The sequence below is a fragment of the Gossypium hirsutum genome, chromosome A02, assembly GCF_007990345.1.
Source record: "Gossypium hirsutum isolate 1008001.06 chromosome A02, Gossypium_hirsutum_v2.1, whole genome shotgun sequence".
NCBI lineage: Eukaryota > Viridiplantae > Streptophyta > Magnoliopsida > Malvales > Malvaceae > Gossypium > Gossypium hirsutum.
The window spans coordinates 8,822,842-8,834,575 of NC_053425.1; the positions used below are offsets into that span (position 1 = coordinate 8,822,842).

Below are 11,734 nucleotides of genomic sequence, written 5' to 3' on the forward strand. Positions count from 1 at the left end.
GGTAGAATATTAAAATGATATATAATAAATGAATAAAAAAAATACTATGATAATATTAATGTAGTTATAGTAACAATATTAATAATATTAATAATCGAATCATAGTAACAATGAAATAAATAAGGTAACTTAAAGTAAGAATAAAAACGGAAGATGCATGGTTAAAATATAAGCAAACATAACATGAAAACGCTAAAAAAATAATAATAAGAGAAATAATAAAATAGCAATAACACACTAAAATTTTTAAAAAAATTAAATGACAATAATAAATGAAAAATGTATCAATAAAAGCATGTATACAATCCAATTCTTGAGTATATATAAAAAGGAGTAATAAATAAATAACTAAATAAATAAATAGATAATAATGAAAATAAAAAAATAGATAATAAAATAAATAAATGCCTGATGAAAAGAAAATAAAAAAATTTCAAATATAACAAAAAATAAAGGAATGATAAATAAGAAAATAAGTAAATAAATAAATAAAATAATTAAAATAAGTAAAAGACTTAATCGTAACTTAAATTAAATTAAAAGGATAAATTGGGATAATATAAAATAAAAAGACTAAAATGAAAAGTGCGAGAATGAGCGAGGACCAAATGAGCAATTGTCCCAATTCTCAGGACCCTTGTCCCTTCTCCAGGAGATTAGCGAACCGAGGACTTAATTGAAAGTGGGGTATAATTGAATGGTAAAATCTCTAAAAAGAAAAAAAAGTGAAATTAGGACTAAATTAAAACAACACAAAAGCAAGAAGGACTAGGAGCGCAAATATCCCATTTTTCGTGAAAACGCTCGGACCCTAGGTCGAGTTGGGTTGATCTTCGGGTTGGTTTCAAAACGACGCCGTTTTGGGGCTATTGAAGTCAGCCCTAAACGACGCCGGTGTCTACATAAATCAATTTTTAAAAAAAAAAAACCATTTTGCCAAAGTTTTAAAAAAAAATTTCCAAAGCCCTTTTTTTTTCTCTCCAGTCTCCTCATGTTCGGCACCGAGGTCCAGTGAGTCCTTGCAGCGACCGACGGTCGCCGACGACAGACTCCGTCGTTCCTGGTGGACGAAAAATTCCAAAAGTTTCATCGTTTTGTCCTTTTTCTGTTTAAAACTCTGATTTGGAGTCAAAAACACTAAACTAAAGCCTAAACCCCAAGAAAAAAGGAAAACCTTTCTGTTTCCAGCGCTCTCTTCGCAGCGGCCTTAGCCAAATCCTTAGGGACCCAAAGGCCTTTTGGACTGGAAGGGGTAACGACGGTGGTACAAAAACCAATCGGCAGGTAAGTATTCTTGTTTTGCTTGTTATTTTGAATCTAAAAAATAAAATAAAATAAATCACCTTGTTTTCTTTTGATTTCTTCTTATTCTTTGAAAAAAAATTGTGTTTTCTATTGTTTTTTTTTTCTGTAAAAAACTTACATGGTGACCATGGCTTTTTATAGCAGAATATGATACATTTTTTTTATTTTTTCGTATTTGGTTGTCATTTCTATTACTGTTCTTGTTGCTGTTCTTGTCATTGCTTTCTCTTTTCTTGCAAGTAGCAAAGTCAATGGAGAAGAGAGAGGTCTGCGCTTGCCATTTTGGTGCAACAGCAGCAAGGGCACGTCAGGCCTCAGGCTGCGAGCTCACTGACGAGGCAGGAAGAGCGACACCAAGGGAAATTTAGGGTTTTAGTGTTTTTGAATTAGTTTAGGTTATGGGCTTTAGAATTTGGGTTAGGGTGTTCTGTTTTGGGCTATTTGTTCCCTTTCCCCCTTCCTTGCTACCCTGATCTAGTGCTTTTCGCCAGCTAGTAACACTTCTCAGCACTAGTCTTTGGCATTCATAATTGATCTTCCCCTTTTCGTCTTTCGTTGTCGAAATCTGCACTGCACCAATTGGCAACGATGTTCATCTTCCTCTCTCGAAGGTAAGAACAAAAAAAAAAAAGAAAGAAAGAAATATCTAGCTAATGTCATTTTTGTTGAATGATTTTTTTAAAGGTTTTCTTTCTACTATCTTTCTCCTTGGTCTTTTACTAGTTAGTTTTGCTTCACCTTTGATCTACAATATTTTTTATATTTATATGAATCTTTTGTTCTCATAATTTGATTTTCTAAAAAGTGTTTCATTTGTAGTTTGAAGTATCTGATTTTCATTGGGCTTTTCTTTGACTTGATTTTTTTGCATGTTCGATTGAATAGACAGTGAAAAGCTTTTCAAGGGGTTCTCCTTTTGTTGTTTGATTGTTTTCGAAATGGCCTATAATTTTGATTAATTGAGTTCTCTTTATTTTTATTTCTTGAATTTTTTAATGATAAAATTGTGGGTTTTAATATTAAGATGTTAACATGGAGTTGATGTTTTGGTTTCTGTATTGAATTAAAAGTTGAGGTTTTTCTTTGGTGAAGATTGATTAGTTGGGTGACAGTCTATTGATATGTTTCTATGTCTAGTAATTTTTGTGGTTTCCTTCTCTGGTACAATGAGCATCTTAAGCTGATATAAGAGATGTTAATGTTATTAGTGCTAATATGCAGTATATATCATGCATACCAAATTCCCTGTGGTACATATAACAATAACTCGATGTCTTTTTATCTTTTCTGCGAGTTGTTAGTATAATCCTGCTGCTAATATAATTCTTAACAATGGACAAACACCTCACAATTCTACTGTTGTATCCGATGCATGTATTCCAGTTATTCCTTATAACCAGAATCATTTGAGGAGGATAACATGCAGTAAAACTAAATTGCAAGTGGATATAGAAACCAAGGATCAATCAGGAACTGCGATTCAGATTCATCTGAAAGAAACATTGCTATTCTGGAGAGCGATGTGTTTGCAACAAAAACTACAAAAGATGCCTCTACACCATGTAATGCAAAGCTTCACACCCTCAGTACATTACCAATGAAAAAAAAAATCTGGATTGCAAACTTGTTTCTGTTAATTTTTATACTAGTCTATATAGTGAATGCTTGTAACTGCTATGTTTATTCTTTACTCTCTTTCTGGTTCATAAATACTTTCTTAACGTAGTCTCTTACAATAGTTTCAATATTGCAGGCAAGAATGCACAGAGTGGTAGGAGAGATCAGGGCAAGAAGAGAAAGGCAGTTTATCCGGATAAGCAAGGCCGACAATTTTCACCTTGAAATCATCTACCCCGGACTCGCTCCCAAAATAAGTCCCACCATGGGAAGTATGGGAAGTTAGAGGAACTATTAGCAATTAGAACTTATATTGCTAGCTCTAGTGTACCAAACATTAGCTATCTAACAAAAACTAATTGCTCTACGTATTGTAAAGGTCGAGCATGACAAAAAGATGTTGCAGGCTAGCGTTTTTGTTGATAGATTATGAGTACTTGCTCTATGAACATCAATATGCAGTAATCTTTTGAACCGAGCCATCTATTTTTTTTGCCGTGTGATGATGAATGTTAATGTGACAGGAAGGTCTATGCTAGTAAGATTTTGAATCAAATTTTCATCAATATACAATCTAGATCTCGTGGTTACTGATAAAGGGATTGGATGTACGATTGAGAAACTATATTCTTTGGTATTTTGGTAGATGCATTGGAAACAAAAAAAGTCCCAATTAAAGATTAGTAGGTGATAAATGTGGTATGTATGATAATGAAAATGGTACAATCATTTTGCTGATTTGAACAAGATGCCGAAAATTAAATTTTTTACTTCTTTTTAAACCCTGAATTTCTCATTGTTCCCCATCTCTAGCTAAACTACAAGGTCCAGTGGCACTTGTAGAAACGCTAAAACTTAATAGAAGAATTTCACTGCTGAGGCTATGGAGCTTATTATCTTGTTCCTGCCCTTTCATTATAGTTATTAAAGTAAGTTCAAGTACAAAATGAGGTCTTTTACAGAAATAGCTATCAAGTCCTTAGTAGAGCTCGAAAAATGAGTTGCAAATGAGAACCATATCCCATGAACTCGTGTTGGGAATAATACCAACTGCAAATGTCCCAACATGATTGAGGCCTCAACAAAACAACATTGAGAAGATTAGGAAGCCATGTTCTTTAGCATAGAACAAGAGTTGCCACTAAGATATAAGCCATTGTAATCAAAGAAGAAACAATTGAAAATATAATAAATCAGGAAATCTACAAAACAATAATTTTTTTTTACGTAGATTCATCCAAATAGCAGAAAATATTAGCTTTTCAAAAATAGTAAGTCATTTTTCAGAAATCATTTTCTGGAAACCATTTCCAGTCAAACAAATGAGCCCTAAATCATATTGGGTTCGATTTTAAGGCTCTTTTATTATTATTATATATAAGCCCAACAATATATTTGTTATGTTTTATATTCTTGGTATTTTATTTATTCCAAATTTTATGATATTTTTAAGCATTTTAGGTTGTTTAAAAGTTTGATGTTTCTTAGTCAATGAGAAAATTTAGTTCAACTGGAATTGGAATTTAATTATACTTAGAAGTTTTATTTTGATATAATTAGTTGACCTATATAAAGACATTTTCATTATTCATTAGGTATGTCGTTTGAGTATTTGATTAATAAAAGCACTTTTTGGAGTATTTTGTTTTGCAAGATTCAATTCTTGTTTTTATTCAGAAGATGTTCTTTTATTTAAAGCTTTTTTTAATTAATATTCTATAGTGATAGAATTTTTACAATTTAGTCTTTGTACCTTAGTTAACTAATTAATTAAAGAAAATACTCGGTCATTCTTTACTATATTTTCATATTAACTCCGTAAATATTTTTATTTAATATTTAAAGACTCAATTTATGAAAATAGGGTTTCAAAACTGCATTTTTTGGCACCACTTAATTTCGGGTCATTACAATGTGTCAGCGTCCTCTTTTCATGAGTGCTATTAAAACCAAGCCGTTGAGCTCCTAGAAGTGGCCACACTCTACTCTTACATAGGTAGATCTCATTGAGAGTATTCCTATAATTATAACACTTTGACATATTTATGTTATGGTTCCACTAAGAGTACATTACTTATTCATCCCTATTATTATGAATGCCTAGCACTTTAATCTTATGATGAATTTATTTTATAGTGCTAGTAGTCACATCTTAGGATGAAGCTATGGGTGTAGATACTGGTATACAATTAAAAAGATCAAAATTTTTAAGCTTCTTTTCAATTTGATATGATTGTAATAAAGTTATAGTGTTTCCTTCTCAAGTTCTTTTAATACCAAGAATAATGTAACACCCCTAACTCGTTTTCGTTGTCGGATTAGGGTTACAGAGTATTACTGATCAATTGGAAAACATTTATCATCATAACATTTAATAATTTACTCTTAATCAGAATCATATCAAACATATGCATTTGGTCCCTAAATCGAGCCTTTGAGGCCTTAAAAATAGCTTAGAATCAATTCGAGACTAATTTGAAACAAAACAAAATTTTTAAGAAAAAGTTACAAAAATGTGAAAGCAGGGGTCACACGGTCGTGTGGCCAGGCTGTGTGACATATCCCAGGCCATGTATCAATAGAACAAAGGGACATATGGCCGTGTCCTAGCCAGTGTCTTCACCCGTGTAACTCACTGAGTAGGGCTATAGAGTCATGTCGCAGGCCTTGTAACTCTCTGATTGGCCATATACAGCCGTGTCACAGGCCGTGTGCTAGACTGTGTAACTCACTGACTTAAAACAATAGGATTCTATAAATGACACACGGTCGTGTCACCAAGCCGTGTGTGTCATACGGCCATGTGATAGCCTGTGTGATCCATATTTTGACCTTAAAAACATGTCTCTTCAAGGCCAAACCATACCTAATCAACCATACCAATCGTGTACACATTCAAGAGACTTAAAAAAAATCATTCAAACACATCTAAACATACCATATCAGACATCCTATTTCATCTAACTAATATTCCATTCAAAAGCACCACATATATATATATCAAAACATAATTAACCAAAAAAGCAATTTGATCATATTTCAAGCACACAATTTAGTTCATTTAACCACTACATGATACCACAAATGACCATTTCCAAGCCATCACATACATACCAAAAGATTCTTATATACAAGTACTTAAGAATAACCAAAATGACCTAACTTGAACAAGCATTAAAAGTTCATCAAACCAAACCTAACTTCAAAAGCATAAACATACCAAAACATCCATTACATATTCAAGAAATATCATTACAAAGATCCTATACATGCCATTATTAACCTTGGCCAAAAATACTCAAAAACTATCGAAATGATTTTTGGATAGTGTGATAGGTCTCCGACGAGCTTCCAACAATCTAAAAAACAAAGGAAAGTAACTACATAAGCAATGAGTGCTTAGTAAGCTTATATAAACTCAAACATAACTTATCATTTCATTAGCACAATTCATAGATTAAGCATAATATCATTACCAATACTATAAGCCTAGTAAAAGCCTACACAAACATTATCAAACTCATAAGTTAGTAAGCTTATCCATGATACATATGAGCTCAACCATAACATAAGTAGATTTCCATATGCACATCATTTATTACATTTGTCTTTTCATATATTACGATTCAATATTACATTGTGTACTTACTATGCCATTCCTTTTCTTACCCGTTGAACCATCTAGAATTACATCGAATACTCGGGAATGCTTACACATAGTGTACTTTTTCATATAATCGTAACCTTTCCTTTTCAATAATGCTCAAGCGAGCTGTGAAATGGGCCTGCTCACATGAACTTTAGGTCGAAATGTTAGCTACACGATGCTGCTCACACGAGCCATGGAGAATCCGCAACAAATACATGACCTCAACCATCGGTAGGATATTCAAGACCAGCACCCGAAACATGATATCCCTAATGACATGTCATTCATATCCTAAGAATTCTTAAGGTTCAAACGGGATTCATTATCCGTCAATTATTCATACGTCGATACATTTACTGTGACAGCCCTAATTTGACCCTAGTCGGAAAGTGGTTTCAGGACCACAAAACTGAGTCATAAAAATAATTAACCGTTATATTTTATGCTTATTGTATGTGAACATGCATGTGTGAAAGATACATACCTTAATTTTGTTATTTAAATGTGAAATTTATTAAATAGGACTTATGTGAGACAATTGTGAAATGTGATTGCTAAATTGTAAAGTGGTCTATTAATGCATGTTGTCAAAAAGGTGGACTTGCATGTCAAATTAGCCATTTTTTTAGTGGCCGGCCATGATATTGATTAATATATATTATATGTGTTTTATATTAGCATTTTAATATACAAAATAAATAAGAAAATAAGATAAAGAGTTAGTGGGAGGAAAAACCAAAGTGAATCCATTTTTACTCCTCCATTGTCGTAGCTTGAAGTGAGGAAGAAGGAAATTTTTGCTTAAATTTTCAGCTTAGGTGATGGCTATAATGAGGTAAGTACTAAGAAATTCTTGAAAAAATTATGCATAGTTTGGATGATTGGCTTGAATGCTACCTATTCCATGTTTTAAATTTGGGTTATTTGGGGGTTTGAAATTCGGTCAAGAAGCTAGAACTTTTAGTATATATATATTTTTCTTTATTAAATTGGATAGTAATGTGGAGAATGATGAATTGTTAAATTGCTTTTAACTTGAAGGTAGAGGTTAGAATGTGTTTTAGGGAGATGCCGAATGTGGTTATTGTAGGTATCTTAAGAAATAATATTGCGGCTTGAGTTGCTAACAATCGGTTAAGGACTATGAGGATTAACAATTTCGGTATGATGTATAGGTGTTAATTACCATGCAATTAGATGATTTGAAGATTAAGTAGTGGCTTAAATTCTTAGTGGCAAATGGCTATTATGGTGAAATGCAAATGTTAATATTTAGTTGCTAGTGTTTATATGTGTGTTAGCCGAATTTGAACTTGAATAATGATTTGAGCACAATGTGTTGTATTGATATTACGCTTAAGTGAAATTATAGATATATATATATATATATAATGAAATTGATTGGTGAAACACATGTTTAAATAATATGTATGCAAATGATGTGTGAAAGAGTGAATTAGTAATAATCTGTTTGGGACAGCAGCAGTAATGTGATTTTGGAAAATCACCATAAATTGTGGGAGTTGAGTTAGAAGCTGAATAAATTATGTAATTAAAGCTTGATGAGTCTGGTTTCTTATAAAATAAACTATAAAAGCAAAAGAATTGTTGATAATGAGATATTTGAAGTAATGTGGGACAGAGTCAAAATGACTTCTAGATCCCCTGTTCTGTATTTATAAAATCACTATAAAACGTATAAAAATAGTCAAATGATGAAATTTATATGCTTAGACTCCTTAATGAGTCTAGTTTCAAATGAAATAAACAAGAACATGTTTTGAATTCTGTACAATGAGAAGTTTATTTCGTAGTGAAGAGTGGTCAGATTAGTCAAACAGTGAAACAAGGGAAACTTTAGGAAAAATCTGGTATTGATTGGCTAAACCAAAAATTATGAAAATTTTATTCAAGGAAAATTTACGGAAATTGATTTGGAGTTTCGTAGCTCTAGTTATAAATAATTTAGTGACTGTTGCTCAGGAAGTCAGCTTATAGTGAAATTGTGATTATATTGTAAACATTGATAAAAATTTGCTAATGAATTGCTTATTGATTTCTTATAAGCTTACTATAATCTGTATGTGTGAAAGTCGAATATATATGTATTATATTCTGAAAATAATATTTGAATAGTCGATTAATGATTAGTTTAAAATTTGTTGAATTAAAGCTCAAGAGCATAGGGGGCAATTTCGAATAAGGGAAAAGAGAAAGTAACCGAGTAGCCATTTCACAACCGTTCAAATATATCCGAGGTAAGTTTTAAGTAGTTTCCTTTAGTATATAATTGACGATGCCACTATAAGAGTATAGTAGGTAAATTGTGATCTTTGGCTTGCACTTGAATTAAGATGTATAATAGATAATGCATGTATATGACTTATATTTTGATGGCCACTTTGAATTTAAGATTAAATGATGAAGAGAATGAGTGATATGAGATATAACCATTGAGCTGAAATGTGAATGATGATGTGCGTATTGAATTTATATTCAAATGTAATATACGACTATTAAGTGATAAGGAGACTGACATGTGTTATGATCAAATGTGTATGAGATTGAAAATATCCGGACATGAGGTCCGCAGGCTATATGCTGGAAAAATATCCGGACATGAGATCCGCAGGCTATATGCTAGAAATATATCCGGACTTGAGGTCCGTAGGCTACGTGTTGGAAAAATATCCGGGTTAAAGACCCGCAGGCTTACGCTAGTAATGTATTCCGAGCTCTAAGATTTGACAGAACCGATCCCAGTAAGTTAAATAAGATTTCGACTTCGAATATTAGTGGTAAACATCGTTGCGTAAGTATTATATGTTTTGCATGTTAAGGTTCATGTTATGTGCTTATATTTGAATTGATTTTTAAGTGATTTACTAGCATCAAGGCACGATATATATATGTGTGTGTGTGAATGAATTCGGTATTTGAGGATAAGACAATAATATAATTGGTTAATGTAAGTCACCATATGAAAGAATGTGATTATAGGTATTAGTATAATCTATGTAAATAGTGAAATATGTACAAGAAGTCTTGTGTATAAATACATACATATTCGGCCAAGGGGTTTTGTAACTAATGTACTAGTGTATATTTGGTCAAGTGAATTACAATTAGAATACAAGTTTTGTGATACTCAATGTTCAATTTTAATGACAAGCCTAAATAGTATGAATTGCTTAAAACTTACTAAGCCTCGAAAGCTTACTCTGTTTCTTGTCTCTCTATTTTCTAGATCGTTGATTTTTGGCCACCGACTCAGGGATCGTCAGCAGTTCATCGTACTATCGAATTTGTTGGTACAGTTATTTTGGTCTCGATATGGCATGTATAGGTTGGACTGTTGACAAAAATTATATTTTGTAATTTGTAAATATCTTAGCCGTATGAAAATGGCACTTATGACTTATAAATCTGTATGTATTCAGTTCGATTTATGCTTGGGTTGGTAGATTATGTGATTGAAATTAAATGTTTAGCTTGGTAATACCTCATTGCCTATACCGACGATCGGACACGGGCTAGGGGTGTTACATTTACAATTTCAAGTTCATTTATATTAACACAACATAGCAAATAATTAATGTAACTAACATTAATACGATTATAGTTCATACGAACTTACCTCGACAACTAGGGTCTTAAAAGTAGAGTTGAACACTAATCTGAAGCTTTAGTCTTTCCTCAATTTAAGTTTGGTTGTTGTTTATCTTGATCTGAATAGATAATTTTATTCAATTAAGTACTTCTAGTATTCAATTTAATCCATAATTCATATTTATGTAAAATTACAAAATTACCCCTAACATCTTAAGTTTTCACAATTTAGTCTTTAAGCTCATAGTTTGAAATTTAACCATTTTAATCCTCCATACAAGCTAGCCAAATTTCTTAGGGACTCATGCTATGTAACAGCCTGATTTTAGCTAAATATTAAAATTATTTTTAATATTATTTTTGGTGTTTATAGCATGTGATTATATATAAGTGAAAATTTCGTGAAATAATTTTATCGTTTAAGCGGTTAATTTGAGAAAAGAACTAAATCGCATAAAATACAAAAGTTGCATTTCACTTGTTAAAAGTGCTTAATTGTCATGGCTTATTAAATAAAAGGTCCTTATGTTGTAATTAGACCATGGGTAGTGAGAATGGACATAAATGGGCATTAAATGGATGATATTAAATGTTTTATATTAAGGTTAAAATTGTAAATTGGTTAATTAAGTTATATTAAATAAAAAAAGTTAAAAAGAAGCATTATTGTCATCATTCATAGCCAAAAATTAGCAAAAATAAATAGGATTTAAGCTTTCATCCATTCGGCCATTGTTAAGCCTGATTGAGGTATGTTTTGAGCTTGGTTTTTGATGATTTCTATGTTTTTGTGAGCGTTGCTTTGAGTACTAGCTAGCCCGTGCCTCAATTTTTGATAGTGTTGATGATTTTGAAAGTTTCCATTGATGAATTCATGTGTTTTTGGATGTTTGATGATGAAATATGAAAGCTTGGTGTTTAAAATACATATTTTGTAAAGTGATTTTTAGTAAAAATGCATATTAGGGATTAAATTGAGAAAAGTGTAAATTGAGGGGTTAAATTGTGAAATAGATAATAAATATGGGCTGAAATATGCACTAGGAAAATTCGTCTAGCATGTATTTGAAAGAAATTGTGAAATTTTGTGTATTTATGAAATAGGGACTAAATTGAATAAATATGGAACTTTATGGGCTAAAGTGCAAAATGCCCAAATATGTGTTGTAGACTAAATTGAAGAATTATGTGATTAAAAGAGTTGAATTTGTTATAGTATAGATCAAGGAAAGAGGAACCCAGACTTAGATCGAGGCAAGAACAAAATACTCGACTAATCGACTAGTTTCGTCGTTTTTATGTCCGAGGTAAGTTCGTACGTGATAAACATTGTTACAATTATGTTTCGAATGATTTAATATCCCATAAATTGTATATATGAGACTACGGTTGAGTATGATGACAAGTTGACTACGTTTGGCACTTAGTGTGCGTTTCGAGATAGTTTCGGCTATATATATAGCACTTAGTGTGTGAATTGGAATAGCTTCGGATATATGTGGCACTAAGTGTGCGCTACTGAGATAACTTCGGTTTAATGTGATGCCACTAAGT

General features: G+C 31.8%; 1 long non-coding RNA gene across 1 annotated transcript; it reads left to right on the forward strand.

The window, feature by feature from the left end:
* Positions 1 to 929: 929 nt before the first annotated feature.
* LOC107951604 (uncharacterized) lies at positions 930 to 3,396 on the forward strand. The gene is made up of 4 exons (XR_001698515.2): positions 930 to 1,284; positions 1,549 to 1,916; positions 2,689 to 2,867; positions 3,059 to 3,396. It is a non-coding gene; the product is annotated as an uncharacterized lncRNA (long non-coding RNA).
* Positions 3,397 to 11,734: the final 8,338 nt, after the last annotated feature.